Genomic DNA, 18299 nt, shown 5'->3' on the forward strand with positions numbered 1-18299 from the left:
GGATTTAACTGGGCCTGTTGGGGACAAGCCCAAGAGGAACATGCTAGGGATTGAAGGATGGCGGGCTAAGGAGGACTATCAATCTCTTGTTTCACTTGTGGGAAAGGATAGCTTTTTAGATCCTGTCCCGCAGGGGAAAAAGGGTACTAGGACTGGCTCCCTGAAATGCCTGTACACCAATGCACGCAGCATGGGGAATAAACAGGAGGAGTTAGAAGTCTGTGTGCAGGCTAAAGGTTATGATCTAGTGGCGATTACAGAGACATGGTGGGACAGTTCACATGACTGGAATGTGGTCATGGATGGCTATGTCCTTTTTAGGAAAGATAGGTCAGCGAAGCGAGGTGGTGGAGTTGCTCTTTACGTGAGAGAGCAACTAGAATGTATTGAGCTCTGTCCGGGGTCGGATGAGGAGCAAGTGGAATGTCTGTGGGTACGAATTAAGGGGCAGACTGGCACGGGTGATACAGTTGTGGGGGTCTATTACAGACCTCCTGATCAGGACGAAGGAGTTGATGAGGCTTTCTACAGGCAACTGGAAGTAGCCTCGCGACTACATGCCTTAGTCGTCGTGGGGGACTTTAACTACCCCGATATTTGCTGGAAGACTCACACAGCCAGTCATTCACAGTCTAGGAGGTTCCTCGAGTGCACTGATGATAATTTCTTAATGCAAATGGTGGACGTACCAACTAGGGGAGCAGCGCTGCTAGATTTAGTACTCGCCAACAAGGAGGGTTTGGTCGAAGTGGTGACGGTCAATGGCAGCCTTGGCTGCAGTGACCATGAGATGGTGGAGTTTAGGATCCTGTGTAGGAGGAATAGAATACCTAGCAAAGCCACAGTTCTGGATTTCCGAAGGGCCAACTTTGGCCTCTTCAGTCAACTGCTAAGGGAAGTCTCATGGGAAAGTGTACTAGGCGGTAAAGGGGCTCAAGATAGTTGGTTAGCATTCAAGGACCGCTTCTTCCAAGCTCAGGATCGGAGCGTCCCAATGAGTAGGAAATCAAGTAAGGGATCTAGGAGACCGGCGTGGTTAAACAAGGAGCTGCTGGGCAAACTCAAGTGGAAAAGGAGAATCTATGGATCATGTAAGGAGGGGCTGGCCGCTTGGGAGGAATATAGGACAGTTGTTAGAGGATGTAGGGAGGCAATTAGGACAGCTAAGGCCTCCTTGGAACTCAATCTTGCTAGTCGGGTTAAAGACAATAGAAAGGGCTTCTTCAAATACATAGCAAATAAAACTAACACAAGAGGCAATATAGGCCCACTGCTGAACGAAGTGGGTGCCCTGGAGACAGAGGATATAAAGAAGGCAGAGGTGCTGAATGCCTTCTTTGCCTCTGTCTTTACTCCTGCAGACTCTCCCCGAGGGCCCCAGATTTCTATAGCCCCAGAAGGAGTCAGGACAAAGAAGGAGTTTGCTTTGGTAGATGAGGATTGGGTTAGGGATCAGCTATGCAATCTGGACATCTGTAAATCGATGGGTCCGGATGGAATGCACCCACGGGTGCTGAGGGAGCTGGCGGAGGTCATTGCTAGGCCACTTTCCATCATCTTTGGTAAGTCGTGGGAAACGGGCGAGGTGCCTGAGGATTGGCGGATGGCAAAGGTCACACCAATCTATAAGAAGGGCAAGAAGGAGGACCCAGGTAATTATAGACCGGTCAGCCTTACCTCCATCCCTGGAAAGGTGATGGAACAACTTATTCTTGACTCCATCACTAGGCATATCAAGGATGAGGGGGTCATTAAGAACAGCCAACATGGTTTTATGAGGGGGAAGTCATGTATGACCAACCTTATAGCCTTCTATGAGGAAGTGACTAGGTGGAGGGATGATGGTAGAGCGGTAGATGTAGTTTTTCTTGATTTCAGTAAGGCATTTGATACTGTCTCCCACAGCATCCTCATAGATAAGCTAAAGAAGTGTGGGCTTGACGATCAAGTAGTGAGGTGGATCGAGAACTGGTTGAAAGGAAGAAGGCAGAGAGTTGTGGTCAATGGCGCAGAATCTAGCTGGAGGTCTGTGACTAGTGGAGTTCCTCAGGGGTTGGTGCTGGGACCGGTGCTGTTTAATATTTTCATCAATGACCTGGATGAGGGAACTGAGTGCACCCTCAGCAAGTTTGCTGATGACACAAAACTGGGAGGAGTGGCTGACACACCAGAGGACTGTGCTGCCATTCAGCGAGACCTGGACAGGCTGGAGAGTTGGGCGGGGAGAAACTTGATGAAATTTAACAAGGGCAAGTGTAGAGTCTTGCATCTGGGGAAGAACAACCCCATGTACCAGTACAGGTTGGGGGTTGACCTGCTGGAAAGTAGCGAAGGGGAAAGGGACCTGGGGGTCCTGGTGGATAGGAGGATGACCATGAGCCAGCAATGTGCTCTTGCGGCCAAGAAGGCAAATGGCATCTTAGGGTGCATTAGAAAGGGAGTGGTTAGTAGGTCAAGAGAGGTTCTCCTCCCCCTCTACTCAGCCTTGGTGAGGCCGCATCTGGAATATTGCGTCCAGTTCTGGGCCCCTCTGTTCAAGAAGGACAGGGAATTGCTTGAAGGAGTCCAGCGCAGAGCCACAAAGATGATTAAGGGAGTGGAACATCTCCCTTATGAGGAGAGGCTGAGGGAGCTGGGTCTCTTTAGCTTGGAGAAGAGGAGACTGAGGGGTGACCTCATCAATGTTTACAAATATGTAAAGGGTAGGTGTCAGGATGATGGAGCTAGGCTTTTTTCAGTGATATCCAGTGATAGGACAAGGGGCAATGTGTGTAAACTGGAGCATAGGAAGTTCCACGTTAACATCAGGAAGAACTTCTTTACTGTAAGAGTGACAGAGCACTGGAACAGGTTGCCCAGGGGGGTTGTGGAGTCTCCTACACTGGAGATATTCAAGGCCCGCCTGGACAAGTTCCTGTGTGATGTACTGCAGGTTACCCTGCTCTTGCGGGGGGGTTGGACTAGATGATCTTTTGAGGTCCCTTCCAACCCTTGGGATTCTGTGATTCTCTCCCCATTTGTCAGCTTTGCTTTCCTAACTCTTGCGGTTGCTGACGACCAGCATCACAATAACTACTCCTGCTTGCACTTTCTTTCCAAGAAGACTGGTCTGGAGATTTGAACAACTTGAATGTACTGACATGCATCTGCTTGCCCAATGCCCAGCTTCAGGAAAGACAAAGTCATCGTGGACACATGACCACAGCTGTGTGCGCCAGCTGTTAAAAGCTCAGTCCCTGTAGGTCACAGACTCTCAGGAAGCCTTCCAGCCTGGAAGCTTGAGAGGATCCATTTCAGATCAAGCAACAAAGGGAAGATGTGGATGGGAATTAAAGGCTTTGAAATAGAAGCCATGCATCAACCAGTGGGTCACAGGATTTGTGAGCTATTTTGCCTCTCAGCCCTTGCCAGCAATGGGACATAGGAATATGCTCTAGACATAGCAACCATCTGCAAAGAATCCCAAGTTCCCTCTGGACAAGTTATGAGAAGGAGTGTCACAAAACCTCATCTGACACAGCAGCAGTGTTCAGCTACCCCCAGATTCAAGCTGATGGCAGCACTGACTGTAAGCACTCCTGAGTGAGGTTTGCACCTGAACAGGATAGAACAGAGTTGCACTCTGAGTCGGGGATATATCTGCCAGCTTCAGGGACCCACAAGATGGAGTAGATGCCTTTGCTTTCCCAGGCTGGGTAGATCTATAGCATGGAACATAGAGGTATCCAGGAATGCCAGCTTGGGCCCACAGCGCTGTACTTGTGGAATGGAAACCTCTGTGCCACACTGGTCATCACATCTGATCTGGGATTACCTTGTGTAGACCTGGCTCAGAGTACTCGGCATTGCACCAGTCAGCTCTGTTGATAGATCACACCAGATCACTAAGAACAGTTATGCTTTTCTGCATCCAAAGCATCCCAGAGCATACTAAATCTCAGGATGCTTCCATCAGGATGAGGGTAGTTCATAATAAGCAAGACTCCAAGTGCTCCAAGAATAATTTGTGTACTAGAATCCTGAACAACATAGAAGGAAAAGAGAGCCACATCACTCTTCCACTTCGTTGTGGGTACCACATAGCCTGCAAAGAGTTGAACACAGAGTTACACACTTTGACTTGAGGACATGTCTGTCAAATTAATCTGTAGTTTAAAGTTCGGGAAACAAAAGCAGGATTTAGTTTTTCTAACTCTGATTTCCCATTTCTGTCAAGAGCTGAGTGGCCGTGACTTGCTGCAAAGATGTTAATTTCTATTTTTCAGGAGTTTATATAACCATAAAAATGAGGAACGTAGAAAAGCTGATAAAGTGGCTCTGTAGAGAAAACTCTTGCTGCTCTTGCTGCTTTGGCATGGGGAATCCAGATCACTTCAAACAACATAATCGTACAGCACACCTGAGGGGTATTGATTCCACCGGCATGTACTAGTCTGTTGAAAAATCTCATTCGTTCACATTCAAGGGATAACCCCTCTTCCTTTCCCAGAACCAGGGATTCACTCTTGCCATCATATTAGGGCTATCATTGTGCCCTCATGCCAGAGCTCACATGGTTGTGAGGGGAGAAGAACAGCTTAGCACTCACTGTGTAGTGCAGAGTTGAAGGCAAAACCTGACCAGTGAGGACGAAGCAGGGCATTCATATACCCAGGTATCTTCATTTCTGATTCACCCATTCTCCCAGGTTTCCTTCTTTGCACCAAGTTTAAGTGACCCTGAATGAGGGAGGTTAAAATCAGGATGGCTGCAAAGTTTAGGATGAGCATCTCCATCTCCAGGGCCAGGAGAGGCAGCTGCAATGGGCATTAGCAGCACCCTGAGCAGCCTGGATCTGCTGGGCTAAAGTGATACTCATCTGATCCCACACCATACTTCTTACAGCCTCCTGCTGGAACAGGCTGCCATGCAGTAAATGCATGCACAAGTCCCATCTCACCTGAGAATTCAGGAAATCATCAGTTCAGCGCTAGTCACGTGGCAGAACAGGTAGACAGCTGTCCTCCACTGCTCATCAGCTCAGTTTAGTGGCCTTCTGTGGGGTTTCCAATTTTGTTGTGCAAGTGAATGAATAATCAACAGTTCTGTCTAGCGGTCTCAGCACTGAAGTTGGCAGCCAAGACCTCTTGGGCTCTAGTCCCTCAGCTGACACTGAGTGCGTTTCTGGTTGAGCAAGTCACTCAGTTTCTTTGTGCTAGCCTTTCCCCTTCTGTGCAGCACTGTGCACACACTGAGTGCTCTATTAGTCTGCTCAGATGGGTGTTAGGAGGATTAGACTCACTTAGAGAAGAAACGGCTGAGAGGGAAAAATGCCTTCCTACTGCTGAACTTCATTAAAACTTTATTATTCTATGAAGTTTGTGCAAGAAGGACTGTAAGTCTTCAGAAATAGATACATTCTTCATTCTTCTTTTGAATTTCTGCAGGGAACAGTCCAATACCTGCCTTCTTTCACCATGGTTTACTGAAGAGAGACACCTCCTTTACAACTTTCCCAGCAATAAATACAGTTAAAACACAGTCCCCTTGAGTATTGCTTGCCACCTGCACATGGTGTCCAGGACAGCCTCATCCTCCCGCATGGAGTTTTCAACACAAGCTCTTCATTCAGTTGCTAGACAGTATCGTGTTTGGTTTGAAGATAGCTCACCTCTTCCTGTGGAGGAGGTTGTAGCCATTATGCATGTTCCTGCAGAGAAACAACTGGACTGTCTATTTCTATATCCTTGTGACATGGAGGAAACTATAAAACATCAGTTGTTTGCTATAGATTATTACCCAACACCGCTAGGCAGAGAAACAGCAAAAGAGAGTGGTCCTATGGCATCGTAAATCCAAAGTGAAAGGAAAAACAGGACCAAAGTGAATTTAACCACAAGATGGGATGTTTAACCAAGCCCATTCTTACTTTGCCATTTGAAAGCAGCCAAACATTAAAGACAGGGAAATAGCCAGCAAGATTCACAGAACCATAGAATGGATTAATTTGGAAGGTGATCTAGTTCTAATCACCCTTCAATGGGCAGGAGCACTTTCCACTACACCAGGTCACTCAAATCCCCATCCAAGCTGGCCTTGAACACCGCCAGGGATGGGGCAGCCACAGCTTCTCTGGACAACCTGTGCCAGGGCCTCACCACCCTCATAGTGAAGAATTTTTTCCTAATACCTAATCTAAATCTCCCCTCTGTCAGTTTGAGGCCATTCCCCCTTGTCCTGTCACTACATGCCCTTGAACGAAGTCCCTCTCCAGGTTTCTTGTACCCCCTTTATGTACAGGAAAGTTGCTCTCAGGTCTCACTGGAGCATTCTCTTCTCCAGGCTGAACAAGCCCAGATCTTTTAGCCTCTCTTTGTAGGAGAGGTGCTCCAGCCCTCTGAGTTCCGGAAGTTACCAGCCTGTACTGCCTGACCAGCAGTCATCAGCTAAACATCAGAGGAATTGGACATATGCAGTTATGCTGTAGGGGGAATTTCTTGTCACCTAAACCATTTAGACAGATTCAAGGGACTTCATCATTTCGTGTCTTGACAATCTGAGCAACAAAGGGAAGACAGAGTCTTCCAAATACATCTTTTTGTCCTCCTTTGTCTATAATTTCAAAAATAACTAGTGATCACAGTTCTTACAGAGTTCCAGTGAGGTTTGTGCCCTTTATAGTTGAAAGCATATGCAGAACACAGAATATTTCCACATGTACGTGTCTAAGAAAACAAGTTGTGGTTTGCAATAGCCGACAAAAAAACATTCATAGATGAATAAAGGCTTTCCCTTTAGCAGCCTGCCTGCTGTGAAGATAGAAGGTGCTCCAAGACTCAGCTCCATCATTCACTCTTGCCAGGCATAACATACCACAGAGAAGACAGCAGCGGTGTTTTACCCAAGGAAGCAAACTCACGCTACACTCCCACCAGAACAAGAACAAAAATGCCACTGCAGCTCATGCTTGTGTAGCCAGAAGAGGAATGGTGAAGTTTTCCTTTGGATTCCCAAGATCACAGGGACCAGCACACCACTGCCTGTGCCACGGAAAGTTTTCAATGCTCTTTAGATTACAAATAAGAGACCTGCCATAGCAAGCCCAAGGCCAAGCCCTGTCACGTCTGCCTGTGCATGGGTGGTGTGGCACTGCGTGAGGAAGGCAGGGACTGATGGAGACGGCGCCCACAGCTGCACCTTGCTGCAAGTGCCTGATTGCAACATGTGAGCAGAGCCCTGTGCCCAGCTGCTCACTGCAGCCCACAAGAGCCAGCTGTGTAAGAGCCCATCATCCCAGAGCACACAAAGCAGCTGATGATCTACCACTAGAACAAAGATTCCTTCGCTGAGCTGCTGAGAGAGAGTTACAGCCACCACAGCATCTGCCTTGGCACAGGACAGGTGTTCCTTTCTGCATAGACTCTGAAGACCAAACCCTGGCCCAGTGAAGGCAACAAGAGTTTTGCCAGAAACCTACAAGACACAGGGGTCAGTCCTGCAAGGATTCTTTCCAAACCAGTCTGGAACGTTTCCAGATTTGTTTTTGATAAAGAAGGGGATGGGGCTTAAGGCCAGTGCACCAGATGCTGGTTCTGATAACGTTAGCTAACACTTCTCTGCTCACTCCAACGTTCTAAAGTTGGTCTACAAGGTGCTGCACAAGCAGGCTGCAGGCCAGCAGGACACTTGAACACGTGCTTATCTTCAAGAATACCAGTAAATCTTGTTGAGTGCTGAATGTTATGCTTTCCTGAACTGGAGCCAAAGTGCTCCACCCCTTGCCAGCTCTTCAGGTTAGCATCCAACAAGTCTCTGATAGAAATGCTGAATAAAGCCCTTCATACAGTATGCAAATGGTTCCACCAACTACAGGTGTATTATGTCATTCTTCTACATAGACATGAATGGGTCAGTTCAGGATATTCTGTTTCAAGCCCCCTCTGTTTTTAGTTGTTTGCCTATGCTTTGTGGCTATGATCCAAGCCCCTTTTTTGCACAGAGGAGACAAACATTCAAAATGAGCAGCACCAGTGTTCCATTACCCCTACAAATAGTGTTAACCTTGAAGCTATAATATATTGGGTTTAACTGTATTCCCACTGTGTTCTGCGGCTGGCATTTTCTCTGTTGTGTTTTGTTTCTCAGCCCTCTACCAATTCTCTCATCCAACTGCAATAACTTCTCTCATCCAACAGGATTGGGAAAGAACTGCCAGGCGTTGGTGGTATAGTGGTTAGCATAGCTGCCTTCCAAGCAGTTGACCCGGGTTCGATTCCCGGCCAACGCAGAGCTCCCTTTTGGGGTGCTGAATCACTGGAACAGGTTGCCAAAAGAAGTGGTAAATGCTCCATCCGTGGCAATATCCGAGGCCAGGTTGAACAGGGCTTTGAGCAACCTGGTCTAGTGAGAGGCATGCAGTTGAAACCAGTAGATGATGTTAAGGTCCTTCCCAACTCTAACCATTCCATGATAGTATCAATCTACAAACGGATGCTGAAATGACTTAGAAAACACTGTTCAGGTTCCATACAATAAAGCAAAGCACAGAACCATCTATTAGCATTATAATTACATAGTCTCTGAAACACATTGAAAATAAACATGCCATTGATGTGAGTCGAGCAAACATACCACTGCAACAATACTTTTGAATAGCCCAAGTCTGTACATTGCATAGAAACCTTTGACTATGTACACTATACAACATGCCATACTGTGTTATTTACTCAGTGCAGTTCACTTATCTCTACTCACTTCTGTTTTATCTCTAAAGATGCACGGCATATTCCAACAAGACAAAGCAATTCAAACCTCTGTCCTCAGGCTAAAAGAACCACCAATAGCTGCCTGTCTACTTCAGTCAACCAAAACAGGAGAGTATTTCCTTAATGCTCCAGGTTGGCACCACTGCGATTTCACCCATTATCCAGCCAATTCTTTTATATTGTAGGGATTGCACTCTCTGACTAAAGCAACTTTTCTAAACACATTTAATTCTTTGAGATCAAAGCCAAAATTCCATGTGTTTATAGCTTTCCAAGAGTGCCCAAAAGCAATTGACAATGATCCAGTTGCCTATTCTCCCCAGTGCCTTTTAAAAGTTATATTGCCAGGTTCCTGTATTCTTGACTGCCATTCAAGTGTCACAGCCAACACTGCAAAAGCTCAGGAGTCTGGGTGCCCTTCAGCTGATGAACACAGCCACAGCCTCAGTGTCCTCAAGCTGTTGGTGTACCTCCACACCTACAACAGGCCTGAGGGATGTATTCCAGAGTATTTCCATAAAAAGGGGAACTTCATAGATTCATAAAACTCTGCTTTTCTGGCAGTTCCACAGACATTGGCTGGGAAGCAGCTTCAACAGATCACTGGACACAGAGGAAGATTCCTGATCACAGGAATACAGCACAAGATTTCCTGACATCAGTAACAACTTTTCCATCTGTTACGGTGCAGTCTGGTTCACACCCGTGATAAAGATGAAACCATACACGAACAGGAGGGATGTTTTGGGGAAGAATCTGGTTTGGCTGTTATCAGAGGTATTCCCAGATTTTGGTGTTTCCTTCCGTTCTTCAGAGAGGGCCATTTATACGCTGCTGGCAGTCAGAGAAGAATTTCCCTTCGTTACATCAGATTTAGCATGCCTTACCACTACATATTACTTTTCCACAAGGAGCAGCTGTGTTTTCTGCAGGGAAGGTGCAAATACGTGGTATTTGGCGACACATCTGAAGATTTAGGCATGGGGGCATCATCATACAAAGGTCATCCTTCCCTGGAATAAAAAGTGGCTCTGGCAGCTGAGGCTTCTATGAGGCTATTACTCTACACACTGCCTATCTCTGCCAAGCAGGGTACGTGGGACAGGAGGCAGTTTCCTTTCTTCTTTCTGCAGGGGATACCTTTTCAAAGCGGAGAGGGGCATTCCCTAGAGAAGCCACAACAAATCTTGGTCATCTTTGAGAAGGTATTAATAATGATTTTTAATAATAATAATCACAACAACTAATTTTATTGATAACAATTTAGATATTATTACTATTATTTAGATGCTAACTAGATGTTAAATACCTCTTTTTGCATACAGCCTTAGTCCAAGCTTCACCTCTTTCACAAGATTTGCTCTGCACTTTATCGTCATCTGAGAAGACTGATATGAATCAGGCAGCCCAGAGATTCTCTTTCTTTTGTTGGAAAGAATTTACGAACAAACAGCTCTGTCTTCTGACAGGAGAGACACCTGGACAGTAGATGGCCTATTGACTAGGGCAGTAAGGACCTTTTTTTCAACACAGGGGTGCATCGAGACACATGGGGATGAGTGATTGCTGTCACCACAACCCTGCAATTCCAGCACACACAGATTTCCACAGAGGTTATCAGGGAAACCAAATACCAACCGCTATTATCAGCAACACCGTAAGCACATGGGATGGATTGCTGTTTTACCTAGTTTCCGGGAAGCTCTCCACAGAAGGGTTGGAGCTAGAAGGAACCCTCTCTGCAGTCCTTTACTTCACACCCCTGCAGAACGAGCAGGTTCAGCATGCTAAAGCCAGACGAACCTTACAGATCAGTAGCTCAGATGAAGGTGACATCACGACCCGACTCAGCAGTCTGTCCCTGTGTGCAGTATTGGGTTTAGGGTGTTTTGAGTTATGCAAGCACAGAAACAGGCACGCACAAAGACACGTGTAGAAGCTGCCTTTTTCCTGCTCCAGCCAGGGCACTGCGCTCACCACTTCTCACCAAAATGTAAAGCTAAATGAAGGCAATTCATAAATTCAAGCTCCTGTGGGACAGCATTTGCAAAAATCTCTAAGCTTGTTGCCTTTGTCTGTGATCCTGGAGATGATTTTTAATAAAAAATAATTTAATAAAACCATAGGAAGAGGAAACACTACCTATGTGAATGATGCCTCTGAAAGGGCAGCAGGCAGTTCAGACAGGTCCAGCTGACTTCCAGGCTGCTCAGGCCTAGGACATTAATCCAACGGAGTCAGAAATCTCCTTGGAAGATTAGAAGCACGGCTGACATCACAGTGTCTGCACCAGGTAATAGAGAAGAACCCTGTGTGTGCAGAGGCATCGGTAGCAATTGATCCCTCATGGAGCACAAAGCTCACCATCTCCATTGATTCCCAAAAGTGGTGATGCTCTGAGCTGCTCCAGTGAAGCTTCAGCTCTCCCTGTCTCGGGACCCCTCTGCTCCAGGCATTTTAAGAGACCAGATGGATCTTCATTGCTCACTGCATGTTTAAAGCCAGGCCATGTGTGCTTTTCTCCTAACAACCCCAAGATACAAAGTCCAATCAAGCATTGTAAAATTAGCATTATATTGAACCAGTCTTTACATTTTATATATGTAAGGAAAAGTTACAAAGTTACAGACACGTATGACTTGCTTCTGGCTTCTAAACAATAGGGGAAACTCCCAGCTCTCTTTACCTCAAATCTACTGGTTTTAATTATGGAAGCTTTATTATTTTTATTGCTCTCCTCTCCATTCTCTCCCCATTTGTCAGCTTTGCTTTCCTAACTCTTGCGGTTGCTGACGACCAGCATCACAATAACTACTCCTGCTTGCACTTTCTTTCCAAGAAGACTGGTCTGGAGATTTGAACAACTTGAATGTACTGACATGCATCTGCTTGCCCAATGCCCAGCTTCAGGAAAGACAAAGTCATCGTGGACACATGACCACAGCTGTGTGCGCCAGCTGTTAAAAGCTCAGTCCCTGTAGGTCACAGACTCTCAGGGAGCCTTCCAGCCTGGAAGCTTGAGAGGATCCATTTCAGATCAAGCAACAAAGGGAAGATGTGGATGGGAATTAAAGGTTTTGAAATAAAAGCCATGCATCAACCAGTGGGTCACAGGATTTGTGAGCTATTTTGCCTCTCAGCCCTTGCCAGCAATGGGACATACAAATATGCTCTAAGAATACTTTGTGCACTAGGAGCCTGAGCAATGCTGAAGGAAAACAGAGCTACAGTGCTCTTCCACTTCATTGTGGGTACCGCATAGCCTGAACAGGATAGAACAGAGTTGCACTCTGAATCGGGGATATATCTGCCAGCTTCAGGGACCCACAAGATGGAGTAGATGCCTTTGCTTGCCCAGGCTGGGTAGATCTATAGCATGGAACATAGAGGTATCCAGGAATGCCAGCTTGGGCCCACAGCGCTGTACTTGTGGAATGGAAACCTCTGTGCCACACTGGTCATCAAAACTGATCTGGGATTACCTTGTGCAGACCTGGCTCAGAGGACTCGGCATTGCACCAATCAGCTCTGTTGATAGGTCACACTCAGCCTTTTTAAACATTTCTGCCCCTCTGTATCTCTGTCACCATGCAGGTAGTTCATCATAAACCAGACATTTTCAGAGGTATGATGGTACTCTTCCTCTTGTACTGTTTAGGCCTCAAACAGTAAAATACCAGTGGTGACATTTCAGAGCACCAGTATCTTGTCATGATAGACAAGTAAAGGTAGCAAGATTCATAAACCTTGAACACGGATCAGGTATATGCATATGGGTAAAGCATTTGTGTGGTTACATTAATTGGTAGCTAAATGCAAACACCTCGGGGACTCATTAACATTTAACTTGTGTCACAGCACAATGAGTTGTGATGTTCCCTTTGTGGCACCAAATTAGGCCCAGTAATTGGCCTCTATTAAGATACAATTCTCAGCTTCCATTAGCACGCTCCTACTGGCAATTTATCACAGCAAAGGTTCTCTCACTCCAACTGCTCTAGTTTTCCTAGCCAGAACCCTTACAGTTGCTTTTGGATAGAAACGCGGGTAGGACAAACCCACAAATCAATAGAATTACAAATACACCAGCTTTCACACGGAACCTGGAGTGGGATCCAAAGGTCATGGAAGTCAGTGAAACCACTGCTCTGTCTTCCAAGGGCTTTGGATCAGGCTCCCGAGGAACAAACTTTTGCTGCAGTTTCAGCCTTTTGGAGCATTTGCTCAGGTATTTAATGTCCGCTCTAATTCAGTGTGCATAGAGAGCAGTTCTCCAGCCCTTTCTTGCACAAAACAGCTTGGTCCCATTAACTGGAATGGTTCTCACAAGCAAGTTCTCTTTTCTGCACAGGCTGCATACCAAAGCCAGCAGTGTCTAAACAGCAGTCCAGGAGAGGAGAAGTAGCTTGTAATGAGGACACATTGCTCTAACGTTGCAGCCTGTCAGACCACACGGGTGTCACTGTTTCATGCTTTGTTCTCATCTACTTCTCTCTCTTCCTTCCACCTCTTCTAAAACTGCTTCCCCTTGTTCAATTTCTTACCGGTGGCTGCAAGAACAAGGGGAGGAACCATGACCGTGATTTTACCTTTTTGACCTTGCAGAACTTTTTATCCTTTAAAGGTTAAATACTGAGAGATCTGCTTCCTAAGAGATCTCAGTGGCCACAGTTCCCACTTCTGCTGGAAAAGGAAGGTTCCTCTGTGTTCCTCTGGCTCATTAGCACACCAGCATCAGGAGCTATTGGCTCTGCAGACAGAAGCGATGTCAGACTCAGCACCACTTTGCTGCCTCTGCGCAGTAGCAGTTCATCTCACGAGGACTGACTCTGGTCTGTAGACTGGAAAATGCTGCAGTAAGTTGCAAAAAGTCATGGAGAAGACCAATCCAACTTGGGAAACAGGCAGCAAATGCAGTAAATAGGATTGCACCTACACACACAGAGCAGAACTATTTTTACAGACACAGAAAAAACCCAAACAAATCAACCCCCCAAAAAACAACCAGTCAACCAAACGAAACCAAGAAACATAAAAGCACAATGTTTCAGAAAAACGCTTAACATAATATCAGCAATGTTACATCGCTCCCTGGCACGCTAATGAATCCATTTCCCAGGGTTTTACCCTACGCACTCTTTCACGACACTGAATCTCTCACATTCAGCACACTGCAGATTTCTAAAGACCTCTTCATAAAATACAACACGCACTTGATGACTGCAGGACAGTGGGAGCACTTTACTGAACGAGCAGCACAACACTAGGCAGCAGCCAAGGAGCTTTCCCAAAGCCAAGGGTTTACTCAACGCTGTAATTGAAATTCAGGGTGGTCTCTCTTCACCAGAGTTTTGGCATTTTCACTCCAGTCCAGTGTGCTCACAGTATGTGGCAGATCAACACCAACACAGGCCTGGCTCATGCAAAGTCACGCTGCTGCTTTGGCATGCCATCTCCCAGAGAGACAAGGGCCAGCTGCTTTCAGGAAATTGCATACAGCTTCTGATGACTTTGCTTTATTTTAAGTGCATTTAGCACTAGTTGGAAAGTACTTTAGAAGACTCCTTGTCAGTGTCCCCTGAGGAAGAGCACACCAAAACAGAGCCACTAAAGCCACCCCAGCTGGGGCTGGAGAGGGCCTGTTTCCATCGCCCGCAGCACCAGACCTCTTAGAAGCAAAGGCAACATCAGATTCCATCACCTCAAGAATGGGGCCAGCAACCTTTACTCAGAAGCAAGGAGCACAGCAAGGGGAAAAGAAACAGCGGGATGGAAAGTCAGAGGCACTGGAAGGACCAAGGGCAAAATGTGCTGCTGTGGAAGATCACTTGTATCCTGGCCACGCAGCACTGTTCTACAGTCTCTTCTGTCTCTGCCTCAGCATGAGGGTCAGCTCTCCAGGCATCTAGAATTAGGAAATGTGGCCATAGGGCAACTTGTACTCTTGCAGCTAACTTGACTGTGCACCAAGCTGAGCTCCACTTTGCTGCAAGCTGAAAGTCTGTCTCTCGGAGATGAAATTTGGCACTCATTCCTTCATATTATTTTAAAGCCCACATACACGTAAAAAATGAGATATCTATTTCACCAAAATCAAACCAAGCGTGAGGTAGCTTGGATATTATTGAGTAAAGTTTTCAGAAATAACAATTGTTACTTTGTTTTACTCACTTCATCTTCTTCTTCAAGCACTTATGATTAGCCTGTAGAATATTAGCCTGGCTTCCTTACTCAAGGTTGCTTCCAGGTTTCATGTTGAGCAACAGCAATGCTGCCGAGTGCTTGAGCCAAAGCTAGTGAAACCCATAACAAAAAGATGCATCACTTTTCATGGGCTTTGCAAAAGGTCTCAGCTATTTCAAGAGTGCAAGTGCTCCAATCCTACAGTCACAGCACTGGCAGGAGCAGGACAGCGCATCAGCCAAATGGCAGGATGTAGCAATGTAGCCTGGGATGTGACCAGTGCATCTCAGCAGGAATCCCTAATTCCAGTAGTTAAATTGGGCTACAGCTCCAGTGAACAGCCTGTCAGCAGGAGGACTCCTAAGAGCAACTGGAATCAAGCCTGTGACTGGCAGCGCAGGATCCTGAGATGCGTCTGAAGTGCTCAGGGAGGTTTTACAGTGACACAGCTCTCCCTGCACTGAAACCCACGGAGCAAAGCTCTGTAAGCCTGGTCATCCATTCCCCTCAACAGCTTTAGAATAGGCCAAGACAAATGACATGCCTTGCACTTAGCCTCTGCTGATGCAGAAAGAATAATTTTCTGGAATTCTTTTTGTATTACTGCCAAAGCATCACCCCAGATATTCAGGTTCATTCTTTTTCTGTTTCAGAGCATGGAATCCTCCTGCTGGCATATTTATTTTTTCTAATACCACTAAAAGTATATGGAAAACCACACTGAAATAACCCAGCTTCTTTAAGAGACTCAATGTCAGAAGTGGTGGAAAGTGTCAGAAGGAAGAATGCTTCTCAATCTACCAAGGAGAGCTGAGTGGAGGCTACCAAGGAGAGCTGAGTGGGTCAGAGAGCCACGGCTGCTGTTTTCTTTCTTGATGATGCCATTTCAAAGCTAACTAAAATGAAGAGCAAACCTTCAGTAACATGTGCTAGCCAGCGGGGGGGAGGTGCCTGCAGCACCACACACATGGCAGCTTACGTTCGTTCCTAACTTCTCTGTCTTCCAGCAAGCAAAACCAGCTCTGCCACTAAAGCACCATGCCCAGGAGCACACCGGTTTTTCTGTGCTCTGCTACCTTGCTGCTGGCCCGATTGATGAACCCATTGGTTCTGGCGTGCCAGGACATTTCCCAAGAAATTGCTACTCCAAGGCAAGACACAGCAAGAAAAGCACTCGCTCCCATCCAGAACACCACAGCCTGACCCATCACTGGGTTGCACCAGGACTGCAGAGCCCAAAACTGAAAGTGACACTTTGGAACATCGCCAATTCCTAAGAAGTGCTCAGGTCCATGAACAAGACAAGCACAACGTTATTTCTATCCCTTCCCCACCAGCAGAAGGCAGCGGGTACCTTTCAGCAGGTACAAATGGTGCAGAGATTTCAGAGCTGAAAAAAACACCATGGAAATGTCCTCAGAGAAGCCCCAACAAGCCAGCAGGGAGACGTACCTGCAGGCACCACTGTGATACAGACCGGCCATGAGCACCACACTGCCAGGGAGCCATCCAGGGATGCACAGGAACAAGGACAAGCTGGACAACAAGGGTGACCCCGTGCAGGTAGGTCCCTCAGCCCCAAAGGGCTGACAGTGGGATGCAGGGCTGGAAAGTTGGTCCATAGATGGCACCACAAAGGATGAGCCAGAACCAGGGTACCTAGATAGGGCCAAAGCAGGGCTGCAACACAGCACCAAAGGGGCTAGCCAAGGGGTAAAACTGGAGACAGGCCCATCAAGAACCTAGTGCAGAAACAGACTGGGACCCTGCGACCCAGGGCTGGCCTGAAATAGGCTCCCAAGCCCATGGTGTGGGTAGAGGATCCCGGTGAAGTCAAGCAGGACCATTAAAAACTATTCATGCCCGCAGGGTCCCCCTCAGGTCTTTTCCGTTGCTGTTTCTGACTGGTGGATAACTGGGCTCTGGTGCATGTTTCACCCGTGGGCCATGCAGCAGACCAGCAGCTACAGAGCCCTACACAGCCCTTCAGGCTGGTCACCCTCTGACGGTAGCTGGGCTGCTTCAAAGGGCCTGGTCCTGCCCTGGGACACTGTTCTTGCTTTGCTCTCTGCAGCAAAAACTGGCTTTGCCCAACAGTTCAGTCCCCAGAGGAGAGGGAAACAAGGGCTGTGCAGGAAACACTGATGTACACGGAACATACTTCACTGGCCCCTGGGGGAAAGTAACTTGGCCAGTTCGCGGCATGTGGGATCCGCAGCTGGCTTAGATCAGGTCCAGTTCAGACTCAGCCCTGGCCAACCACACGGTCTGCAGTACTTTTGCTGGCCAGCCCTTTCGGCAGGGCTCCCTGTTGTTACCTCCATTAGAAGCCCCAGCTGGAGGCAGCAGATGATGGGCACGGTCCATCACACATACGCGCCGCAGCCTCAGTGGCCCGGGCTCCAGCGGGGCTCCATCACACGGGTCGGTGACCTGCAGCTCGCGTGGTCAGGCCCCAGCGCCTCGCCTTAGGCACTGGTGCTCCGGCAGCAGCAGCCCCACGGCCCCGGGACCCGAGCAGAGCTGGGGGGGCCCGTCCGGAGCTTGGAGCTCTCAGAGCTGGAGCAACGCTGCCCTCTGGTGGGGAACAGGCGTGTGTGCAGGTGGTGCCTCCGCGGCTGCGGCCGCCTTGCTTCGGCTCGGGCTTTGGGTCACAAGAGTGGGTAATGCAGTGCCTGTGTTTAAGAGGCAGCCGGGCACAGAGCATTCGTGCAAACACACATACAGGTACATTCACCTTCCAACCGCTGTATGCTCATCAGAAGAACTCAAAAGTAGTTTTCACCAGGCAGAAAGTCAACTTTACAGGCGCCCACAATTATTTGCAGTTATCTGATTACAATCAGTTGCTTGCTGAAAAAGATGTTTCTCTTTCAAGTACTTCAGGTCTTCCCCAGTTTCTACACAGCCCAGCAAAGCTCTTTGGTTTTCCCTTATTGTTGGTTTCAGGAGCTACCTGTGCAGACCTGAGTGTTTTCCGTATTTCCCAGGCATTCCCTGGATGAGGCACGACACAGGCCAAGTCCAGGAAGAGATAAGATGCCCATGTCTTCACAGAAAGAGTCCTGTGACTCTTGCTCTTACTTTCACCTCTGCTTTCACTGCCTCTGAAACCTGCCTACAGCCATACCTGTGCAGGGATGGGGTTTGCAGCACAAAGCCCCCCTTCCCTGTGTGCGGTTCCCCTTTCCCTGGCCAGAAAGCCATGCTGCCACTGAATCCTCAGCCAGGCTGTCAGCCCCGAAATCCCCTGCTCCATATACCTGCAATGTCTATCCCATGTCCCTTCTTTTGCATCTGCACCTGATACCCTGCTGCCAGTCTCTGCTCCCCTTTTACTAGCTCAGATTACTACAGCACGCCCCTCATTTT

General features: G+C 47.5%; 1 non-coding gene across 1 annotated transcript; it reads left to right on the plus strand.

Moving 5' to 3' along the window:
• Window positions 1–8194: 8194 nt before the first annotated feature.
• Window positions 8195–8266, plus strand: TRNAG-UCC (transfer RNA glycine (anticodon UCC)). The gene has a single exon. It is a non-coding gene; the product is annotated as a tRNA-Gly (tRNA).
• The last annotated feature ends 10033 nt before the right edge of the window (window positions 8267–18299 follow it).

Source organism: Lathamus discolor, chromosome 1 (assembly GCF_037157495.1).
Source record: "Lathamus discolor isolate bLatDis1 chromosome 1, bLatDis1.hap1, whole genome shotgun sequence".
NCBI classification, from domain to species: domain Eukaryota; kingdom Metazoa; phylum Chordata; class Aves; order Psittaciformes; family Psittacidae; genus Lathamus; species Lathamus discolor.